The sequence below is a fragment of the Eurosta solidaginis genome, unplaced genomic scaffold (genome assembly GCF_040869045.1).
Source record: "Eurosta solidaginis isolate ZX-2024a unplaced genomic scaffold, ASM4086904v1 ctg00001688.1, whole genome shotgun sequence".
Taxonomy (NCBI): Eukaryota; Metazoa; Arthropoda; class Insecta; order Diptera; family Tephritidae; genus Eurosta; species Eurosta solidaginis.
Genome location: NW_027137237.1, coordinates 56,303 through 67,510, shown reverse-complemented (window position 1 = coordinate 67,510; position 11,208 = coordinate 56,303). Strand labels below are relative to the sequence as shown.

The 11,208-nt window shown below is 42.6% G+C and overlaps 1 pseudogene; it reads left to right on the top strand.

Moving 5' to 3' along the window:
- Positions 1 to 949: 949 nt before the first annotated feature.
- On the top strand, positions 950 to 1,837 carry LOC137236291 (uncharacterized; annotated as a pseudogene).
- Positions 1,838 to 11,208: the final 9,371 nt, after the last annotated feature.

Genomic DNA, 11,208 nt, shown 5'->3' with positions numbered 1-11,208 from the left:
TCTTTCTGAAGGTTGTAAGTCATTCGGATTTGAAAGATCTAATACAATTTATGTATTGTGATGAAGTAAATGTAATCAAGAAGCCCTACCAGCGTTCACCAGTACAGCAGAGGCTTTACAAATAAAGGGATTAACTGATAGCGATCCACCACCCTCGCAATCACCAGCTGAGCCATCGACACTCACCCCACGAATTCAACCAATTTCTTCACCGCGCGTCCGTCAACGAACATCCACCTCTCGCTCATTTAAAATTGAATCAGTTGATGATTCGGGAAATGATAATAAACAGACTCCGATTGTTATACAAACGAATGCAGACATTGTCCGGCGTTTAATGGTATTCGTTGTGGCATTGATGGAGGAATCCACATCACCTTTTGCCAGTGCCTTCCCCGTACTACCTAACAATGTTACGGGTAAACAAAACTTGGCTAATTTGTGTACGGTCGACCCCACGAACCATTCTGCTACGCTGCTACCAGGCGATATTGCCTTCGAAAATATGTAGTTGGATATGCCATATCAAAGGTATTTCTTGATGACACGGGTCATCACTCCCTCCTTCCCTTGGTTCCGCTAGCACCCGGTGTATCTGCCGATTTTCTCGCATTCACGGCAATGGTCAAAAAGGGCGCTTTGAAAGAGGGGAGACATTTTCAAATGTCAGCGGTTCTTGGGAATATTCTGCGCTCGCTTTAATTGATTCACTTTTTCTGAAGCTCGGAAATTATTTTCACAAGTTTAAGTGAATTACGATAAAAATGAGAACCTTAAAAGTCTCTGACAGCTAACGCGTCGAGTGACGAATTTTTGCAATAAAGATCGTGAGAAATTTGCTTACGCTTTTTATTGGTGCGAAACAACACCGACCAAGGGCGGTGCTCATACTTACCTTGTATATTTGTATGTAGCCCCTCGCAAGCACAGCTGCCGTCCGTCGGACATAATGGATTTGGATTTTATTAATTTGAATAGGCTATCCGATACAGAAATAGCGGCGCATATGCGAAAATTGAATTATGAGAAATTCAAATCATTGGTGCGCATGCATCTTTCTTTCGCGCTAGATTTAAACACGGATGACTGTGATTTACCCTGTCATGAAATCGAATATGAAGAGGAAGGCAAGCTGAAGAAATGGAGTCGTTTGCCTAAAAGGCAAAAACATGCCGCTGCAACGGGCTGTGCGAGCTCATCATCGAAGGGGTCACTAAGCGCAGACGATAGTCCTGTTGAAACACTGCATCAACAAATTAATGCCGGGTTTTTGATGCACCTAGAGGAAATAAAGCATTTTAATGCAAGAAAAAAAATTTCATACAGGAGGGCCTATTTCGGAAGACGGGATCGGCTTCTAGGCAAAACGGGCTACGGCAACATATACAAAATGACAAAACCACTCGATTTGGAAGGTGGTGGCTATTCGGCACACGACTGTGCACTGGATTTAAAGGTTATCTAGCCGATTTGTCGGAGCCATTTCTTACCAATGCACACTATTCAGCGCATCCGCAAATACCACCACTGTGCCTAAGCTCCGGCTCTTGTAGTAGCAGCAGTACAGGGACGTTAACACGTCCTCCAAATCCGGAACGTAGCAAACGTGAACAACCCTTACTTAGTTCAGTCCAATTGGTATTGTTGTTGTTGCCTGACGATAATCGACAATTACTAACATATCATTAAAATTTTACATGCTGTAGCTGCGTATGAAATAAAATGACACCAGAAAATTTAGCTACCATATTCGCACCACATCTTATGAAGGAATAGGAGGACCGGATACCAGCGAACAAAGGTATGAGTTCACAATCAGAAAGCACCAAGAGTTCCGTCCCTTTGAAGTAGGATATGTTATGAGGAATTAAAGGTATGACTTATAATATAGGGTACATATAAAGAAGTTTGTGCCATAATATGAGCATTACAAATCCCCTATTAGATGGTTGTGTCGGTAATATAAACAAATCGAAAAACAGGCAAAACACTGATAATATAGCAATGGACGGAGGCCAATATGATGGAAAGGTAGATGTTAACATCTGTTGCATGACTTATGCGTACACGAGCCGCATCGATTGGATACTGATGAGTTGGATTGACGGTGAGTAATTTTTTTGTGTTTATTTTTCCTTTTGGAGTGTGGCTTTAAAATTTGGCCAGTAAGAATGCGAAATATTGTTCATAAAAAAGTTGGTTGGAAATGGTTCAGCGAAAGGGATTCTCGTCACTAGATAGTGAAGGCAGGCTAATTTAGTTGTCGTAAAAAAAGGGAACTGCAGCACAACTTCGTGTTTGGTTGCAACCGGAAATAGGATGACCATATCAGCAGCTCTCCCGCTTTTAAGCACTGCCTTACGAGGACATCCTAGGCCCCTTACTTAAACCGCTGACGGTTTACGACGCACTCTTAACCTATGGAACCCATCTGATTTGAAGCTTTGTGTGCCATTTTTACGCCACTCATTGCCAAATCTACCACAACCCAGTTCTCTTTGTTTAATAATAGATTTTATGTAATGCAATTTTGCTTGCTGTTGTGTCATGAGAGAATTGTATTTGCAAAAATTTATCACACGAAACAATGAATCAAGTCTAATTTATAAATAGAGTAAAGAGATGATGGGCGCGTTTAGTACACAAAGTTATGCCGGAAATTGCACTTTGGAAACTTTTGTTCAAAATTTAGCTCTTTGAAAATACAAATTTAGACGGTTTTAAATCTTTAGTTACTGGTCTAATATATTTTTACTAGTCAAAATATAAATTTAACTGTTTCTGTTAACGAGTTCAAAATCCAATTTAATTTCTTTAAAACGATTTGTGCAGATGTGAGTCCTGTAAGAGTCATAAATGACTCATATGTCGCATAAGCATATCAGGCGAATATCGCGCATAGAAAAACTATTTTTGATCTGCTAAATGTTAAAAGTAAACGCTCCAGGCATGTTATATCATGGTGCCAATTATTTGCAGGAGACTTTTCTTTTAACTCACATATGACTCCAGCAATTTTTAAAATATGTGTTTCTGCTTTCTGTAATAACCTTTGGTAATTATGTGGAATTTCATAAATGTTATATGTATCCCCTATAATTTCTAAGCTATTTTTCAAGTTTTCTAAACAAGAAGTTTGAATTTAGTCCCCGTACACTGTGAATTCTTCATATTTAGTCATGTTTTGAAGCAAAATTAGAGCAAGTAACGGTTCAATTACGACAAAACCTTTTGTTCATAAGGCCATGCTAAATCATCTAATTAGAATAAGACGCGATCAATTCCTTTTACGAGTAAAATACCGTTCTTGACCTTCTAAATTTGGATAGATAAATAACGGAAGTATTTATTTATAAGGAGTTCTGTGGCAGACCGTGAGTCTGCATTAGGGCTCTGGTGTCCTCGCTCGGGGTGAGCGAGTAAATTTAGGGTTTGACTCCAGCAAATTTTTTGAAAGTTAAAATTTTAATGGGCCGGAGCATGCCTCCGTTTTCTGTGGCAGATCGGTTCGCCCTTCTGCGGTCGGCTTTTCTGTTGTCCTCGTTATGGGATAACGAGTGAATTGGGGTTGGTTCTTGAAAATTGTAAATAAAATAGGCCGAAGGCCTTTATGTTCTTTGGCAGATAGCGGGTCTGCGTTAGGTTATTGGTTGGCCTCGTTCCGGGGGAACGAGGGCTGGGGTTGATTTTTGGAAAATGTAAAGACGAGGTTGATTTTTATTGATTTTTTTTTTTTTTTAAGGAGGTATGTGGAAGAGCGGAGGGATTGTTAAGAGGAGCTCGTAGTCCTCTCACAGTCTGTCTCCATGGGAAGAAGGATCAGTTTGACCAAAGGTCGTCTGACTTGACCCTTCTCGGTTATGAGGTCGACTACACGTACTCGGTTATCTTCGCCGGGGTGTACGTTGACGACTCTACCTAACCTCCATTCGTTGGGAGATAAATTGTCCTCTTTGAGGACAGCGAGATCTCCCACTTTTATATTTTCCTTGGGATGCTTCCACTTCACACGTTTTTGGAGTTCGGATAAATATTCGGTTTTCCATCGCCGGCAGAAGGTTTGATGGAGGGCCTTGAGCTTCTGCATCTATTTAGCATGGAGGCAGGGCTTTCGTTCGCATCCGGTTCTGGCGGCGCCAGAAGATGGCTGCCCGTGAGGAAATGTCCTGGGGTTAGTGGCTCCAGGTCCGTTGGGTCATTGGACGCCGGGCTGAGAGGCCGCGAATTTAGGCATGCCTCGATCCGGCACAAAAGGGTTTGGAACTCCTCCATGGTATATTTATGGAGAGAAGCGACCTTTTTGAAGTGGCTTTTGAAGCTCTTCACTCCCGCTTCCCACAGGCCGCCCATATGCGGAGCGCCGGCGGGGATAAAATGCCAAGTTAATGCTTGATGGCTATACTTGGAGACTGTTTTGTCTCGGCTTTCTGCCAGGAAGGCTTTGAATTCCGATCGTAGAGATCGGGAAGCTCCGACAAAATTCGTACCATTGTCGGAGTAGATGTTTTTTGGACATCCTCTTCTCGCGATAAAACGCGAAAAAGCTGCGAGGAAGCATGGGGTGCTCAGGTCACTAGTGGCCTCTAGGTGGATGGCCTTAGTGGAGAAACAAACAAATAGGCATACGTAGCTACCGCGGTAGCTTTTTATGTCGAAAGGCCCCGCGAAATCTACCCCGGTATTGGTGAACGCGCGAGTAAAAGTAGTACGTTCGCAGGGAAGGGTACCCATAAGTTGGGACTGCGCCTGCTTCCTGTGAAGAATGCAGGTTTTGCAATTGTGGATGATGGCTCTGATCATTGTCTTGACCTTCGGAATCCAATACTGGGTTCGAATAAGGCGGAGCATAAGTTGGTTCTCGCCATGAAGGGAATCATGATGAATCATCATGACTGCAAGGCGAGACAGCTTGCAATTGTAAGGCAAGATGATCGGATGACGCTCGTTGTACGACATGTCTTTTGAGGCCCCTAGACGCCCCCCTGTTCTGATAATATCATCTTTGTCGATGTATGGGTTGAGTGACAGGATTTAACTTTTCCGATCAATAGGTTCCCTATTTTTTAATTGCAAGTTTTCTGTACCGTAGGATATTTTCTGACATACTTTTATTAGTGATGAGTCGTTGCCTTAATCTCATCGGCTGAGATTGTGCTCGACTTTTCGTGGCATACCGTTTTTGTTTTAGGATGCGTTCTTTTTATAAATCTACTAACGTAGGATAGGACTCTTAGAGCTCGTGGCAAGTCTGAAAAACGATCGAGTATATCTTCTTGTTCAGCCTGTGTGACGGCATACGACTGTGCTTTCACTTTCTTCTCCTCATATGATGTATGGTAGTCCGTTTCCTGTACTGGCCATTGGATCTTGTCCTCTTGTAACCAAGATGGTCCGCCACCACAACGAGTTGTTGACTAATTCACCCGCTGGTAGGCCTCTGCTTCCTAAATCCGCTGGATTTGATTCTGAATCCACATGTAGCCAGTCCTTGCTTCCGACCATGTCGATGATCTTCGTGATGCGGTGTGCGACGAAGGTTGACCAGGAACAAGGCGGTTTCCGTAGCCATGCGAGGACAATGCTGGAATCAGTCCATAGATGAATGGTGATGGGTCCTAATTTGACGCTCCTACAGATTGAGTCAATCATCTCTGCGAGCAATACTGCACCGCAAAGTTCCAGACGTGGGAGGGAGATTGTCTTCACTGGTGCGACTCTGGTTTTTGCCATAAGTAGGTGTGTATAAACATTCTCCTTTTTGACGCGCATGTACACGGCTGCTGCATATGCTTTCTCCGACGCGTCACAGAAGCCGTGGATTTCAACCTCGTCTTCTGGTGAGAATTGTACCCAACGTGGTATTCGAATCCTATCTATTTCCGGGTAATCTTGGGTGAAGGTGTTCCACCGCTCCAATGTCGTTGGTGAGACTGGCTCGTCCCACCCTGTGCCTTCTAACCAAATGTTTTGCATAATTATTTTTGCCACTATGACCATTGGGGCAAGCCACCCTAACGGGTCAAAGAGTTTGGCAATAACTGACAGGATCTCTCTTTTTGTTGGCATGTTAGGGTTGTCTAGTGATCCCGCTTTGAAATAAAATAAGTCAGCATGTGCGTTCCACCTTATACCTAATGCTTTCACTGTGCTGGTGTCTTCAAAGGCTAAGAAGTCCTCGCTGAGCAGATCCGATTTCGGGATGTCTTTGAGAACCTCCTCCGAGTTTGATGTCCACTTTCGTAATGGGAACCCTGCCGAATGTAAAACCTGTCGAATTTCGTTTCTTGCCATAATGGTGGAGGTGAGGTTGTGTCCTCCTGCGAGGATGTCATCTACATACATACATTCCCGGAGTATGTTTGAATCTGTGGGATGGGAACTTTGTACATCGTCAGCCAAGTGTAACAGCGTCCTTATAGCAAGATAAGGGGCACAATTAACTCCGAAAGTTACCGTTTTTAATTCGTAGAGTCCTATTGGTTCGTTCATGTCTTTTCGAAAAATAATTCGTTGAAATTTGGTATGATTATCGTTCATCCAAATCTGCCTATACATTTTCTCTATATCACTGTTGAAGACGTACCGATAAAGTCTCCAACGAATGATGAGAGTCGGGAGATCTGCTTGGAGTACCGGGCCTGGGAGCAAAACGTCGTTCAGACTTGTACCATTAGCAGTCGGACTTGAAGCGTTGAAAACGACCCGGACTTTAGTAGTTGTGCTTTCCGCCTTTACCACGGCGTGATGGGGCAGGAAATAATTATCAGGGTCATTTGCTGCGACTGTGCCCTTAATTTTGTGCATATGTCCGAGCGTCTGGTATTCTGAAAGTACCCTTATGTATTCATTCCCTAACTCCGGATTTTTCGTTAACCGCGTTTCATTTCGATAGAATTACGAGCATGCGCGTTTAAGGGACCCTGCTAATTTTCGTTCTTCCGGGTATTCCTGTCTAAATGGGAGTGAAACGACATATCTTCCATCCTCATTTCTCTTTGTGGTTTCTCTATATAATTTTTCACAATATCTGTCATCGTCGCTAGGGCTTTTAATTTTCGGTACATTTTCCAACTCCCAAAAGGCTTTTAGTTGGTTGTCCAACGCGACCTCGTTGTAAAATGCTCTTCGTTGGATTCGGTGTTTCAATACGACCGGTTAGTATCCAACCGAACACTGTCTCTTGGGCCAGAAGTGTATTAAGTACATTCTTTTTTAGACCGCTTAGTATAATTTGGGGATATATATCGCCCCCAAGTATGAGGTCTACATCTTCATTGACGTAGAACCTCTTGTCTGCCAAAACTAAGTCTGGGAACGCCTGCATCGTCATTGTTTCGATATGGCAGGATGGCAGATTCCCAGTTAATTTGGCTAAAATTAGAACAGGAGTAGTCAAGCTAAAGCATGGGTCCTCTGGTGAACGTAGCTCGATGGTGGATGCCTCTTTTACTTGAGCAGATACTGCGTTGGTGATGCCTGAAACTTGGGCATGCATTTTCCTTGCCGGCAAATTGATTCTGCGTTTTAGTCTTTCTGTCATGAAAGAGCATTCAGACCCTGAATCAATTAATGCCCGCGCGGAGAAGTCGGTACCATTATGATGAATGTGTACGCGAGCAGTTCCTAATAGCACGCCTGTGCTCGAATTAGCATGACAGGATTTTACATTCTGGTTCGCAGAAGAATTTGGTTGCCCCGATTCCTGTCTTCTTTGTGCTTGTGCTGAAGTCGACGGGATATTATCCGCGTCTTTGAATCGATTGCGCCTCGTAGGTTGCTGAACTGTATCCGCATGCAGGAGCGTGTGGTGACGAGAGTGGCATTTGGCACAGTTGTACGAACTGGTGCACCTCGTCACTGTTTTTCCTGGGGATAAGCAGTTCAGGCATCCCCCCGTGGATTTGATGAAGTTGATTTTCTCCACTGGGGTCAGATCACAGAATCGGGGACAATTCCGTAACCTGTGTTCAGCTTTGCACATTTTACAAAAAACCCTTGAAGTTGATTTTGAGGTAGGTTTTGATACCTTCGTTTGGAAGGCACCAAGTCTTTTTATGGGGGTTTCGGTTGTATGCCGAGTATTTGATGGCTTTTGTCCCTTTTGGGCGTTAGTGCCAGTGAAGCTAGACACTGTTTCCAGTGTCTGAAACCTATTTGATAGAAATTTGTCCATATCTTCCCATTTAGATATGTCCATTTTGTGGTCTATGCTTTGTTCCCATAGAGCCAGGGTACTTTCCGGTAACTTTGTCGAACACAAATATGTTAGTATTGCATCCCAATTGGATGTGTCGATTTTGTGACACTTGAGGGACGATAGACAATTGTTTATATCGCTATGTAGTTTCTTTAACGCGCTCCCACACTCACTCTCTACCTTCTTTAAATTAAAAAGAATTTGCAATTGCGTGTTGACTAATATACGCTTGTTTTCATACCTTTCGCACAGGTTTTTCCAGGCCATATCGAATCCATCATTTGTCAGAGGGCATTTTTTTACAATATCCTTGGCCTCGCCCTGTGTCTTGTTGTTCAGATGGAACAGTTTTTCCACCCCCTGTAGGTCGGAATTATTTATGTATATGGCCGTAAACAGATCGCGAAAGGTTGGCCATGATAAATAGTCACCTTTGAAAATCTCCGTGTCGCAAGGAGGGAGGCGGATCTTATGCCCGCGAGGTGCGGCTGGGGGTGCTTGCTCAGAGATAGCGCTATTTTCTACTTTTTTAAATTTCTCTGCCTCAGCAGATGTTGTGGATAAGCCTCGCATATATATTGCGTAGGTAGACATATGTTTTTTCCTGATGGCCAACACATCATTTGCGTCGACATCTTCTGATCCCATCAGTGAGTCAAACACAGACTTAACCTTCTTCCATAAGGCACGCAACTCTTCTTGCTGTATCGCAAGAGTGTGCTTATTATGACTTTCCTCTGGAATAAGGCTGTACTGCTGTTCAAACTCTGAGATTAACTCAGCTGATTGGATATAATTTTCCATTTTCTCAACAAATTATCCCTACCAAACTAAAAACAAATTAATCCTTTTAACAAAAAAATGGAGACAGTGTTTTAAAAGATCGCTTTTATTTAGTTATTTCAGACTTGGCCGACTCGTCTGATATTTTTTTTTTTTCAAGGGAAGAATAGGCAATGGTGTAACCTACTCGCCAACCGCACGCAAATTATATATATATGTATATATTGATCTGGCTATTAAATTATAAGGGTCAGACTTGGCCGATTCGTCTGGTTTTCCCACGATAAAAATAAAACACAACAATGTGGCTTACTCGCCACCCGCACGTAAAATTATATGTATGTATGTATCGGTGTATGTATTAATTTATTTGCAAATTATTTTGTGCCGTAAGACAGGGAGCAGGGGGGAGCAACTCCAATGCGTATTGTGCGAAGCAAAGGGGGCCACTCGCCACTTGAGCGTTCAATTTTATTATAAAAAATAAGTGCGCGCGTTGATATAAAAACTCGACGAAAAGTGTAAAAATTTTATAAAACTCTTGTGCGAAAAGTGACTGTGTGACAAAAATTTATCGAATTAGTGCAAATTAAAGTGAAACAAAGGAATAATGTAAAATTGCCACAATCGAAATGGCGTGAGAAATTTTTATATGGAGGTGAGGTTATGTGCACCTCTTCCTTGTGCTGTGTCCGGTGAGCCTTACCGCTGGTGGGGGGACAGACCAGATAGTCACAAAGAATTTGACCACGTTAGTATTTCGCGTTTGCACTTTTTACTTTTCGACACGGAATAGTTTTTTACACTTTTCGCGGTTAAATTTAATCACTTACGCGTGTGGCACTCAGAATATTTATTTTTATAACCAAAAAAAAAAAAATTGTGGCAAGAAATATATAAACTTACTTAGCAGCTGCGTGAAGTTTGGAGTTGGTTTGCTTGTTGTTTGATGCGGCTTGTAAATTCCCAGGTTGTGTACCAAGAAAACTGTATAAATACCACCAAAAATATATCACCAAACGAGTAAAAAGCCGGTATAACGAAGAAGTGTGTGGGTTGTGTATATCACCAAACGGTTGAAGAATACCACCACGATTTATACCAAAATGTTGAGTGTATGTGGGAAGATTTGTTCGAAAATTGTTGATATCACCAAGAAGTGAATGTGATCATCCAAAGATGCAGGATATGTAACGTGGACTGTACTTTATATAGGCGGTGGTTCCTTTTTCGGGGAGAAGGACCATGAACAATTGTGGTGTGTCGCAAACTCGGCACGGGAGTGGAGGCACCACAATTGCGTTTGGTTTAAATTTAAATGAAAAGAAAAAAAGAGGCGAGATATATTCCTCGTTATAATAATTTCTTTATTATAGTGCAAAATTAAATTTGAACAATAATTACCTTTTTGTTATAAAATGTGGCGGGGCTCCTCGGACGGTGTTGTAGTTCGCTCAACGATCGCTGGAAAAGTAGACGGTTGCCTTGTCGAGGACAACCGTTGAACCGCGGAAAAAGTCTCCGGTTTTAAGGGGAAGCTTCCCCACATAGTTGTACCGGCATACATGTGTATGTATACGGACAACATAACCCTATCTATGTACACATATACATGCAGGTGGGCGAACTAGGGGTCGATAAAGTGGTGCTATTAGGGTGGCGCAAATTAAGAAGAATTTAGGCTTCGGGCCTAAACATCCAGCAATTGAAGAAGGAGTTGGAGAGCCGTGGATTGAATACAAGCGGCGTTAAACTCGAACTTCAGGCACAGCTACGAGAGGCAATGGAAGCAGAAGGAATTGATATGATGGAGTATGTCTTTTATCCTGATGGGGACGAGACAACAACAAAAATTGAAGAGAAAAACGAAGCATCGCAGACAGTTACGAGCACAGACTTGAACATGATTTTGACTGCAATATCTGCAAAAACATCGACAGTAAAAGAAATGTCGTCAGAAATAACATCGAAGATTGAAGCACAGGAAACGCGCATTTCGGAAATGTCGTCACAAATATCAACCGATATGGCATCCCAACTGGTATCGCAAGAAACCTGTATAACATCGCAATGGGAAGAACAGAAGACATATATGGCATCCCAACTGGAAGAGCAGAAGACATATATGGTATCCCAACTCGAATCACAGGAGGCACGTATTTCAGAAATGACTTCGCAAGTGTCATCTCAACTGGAAGACCAAAAGACATATATGGCATCTCAATTGG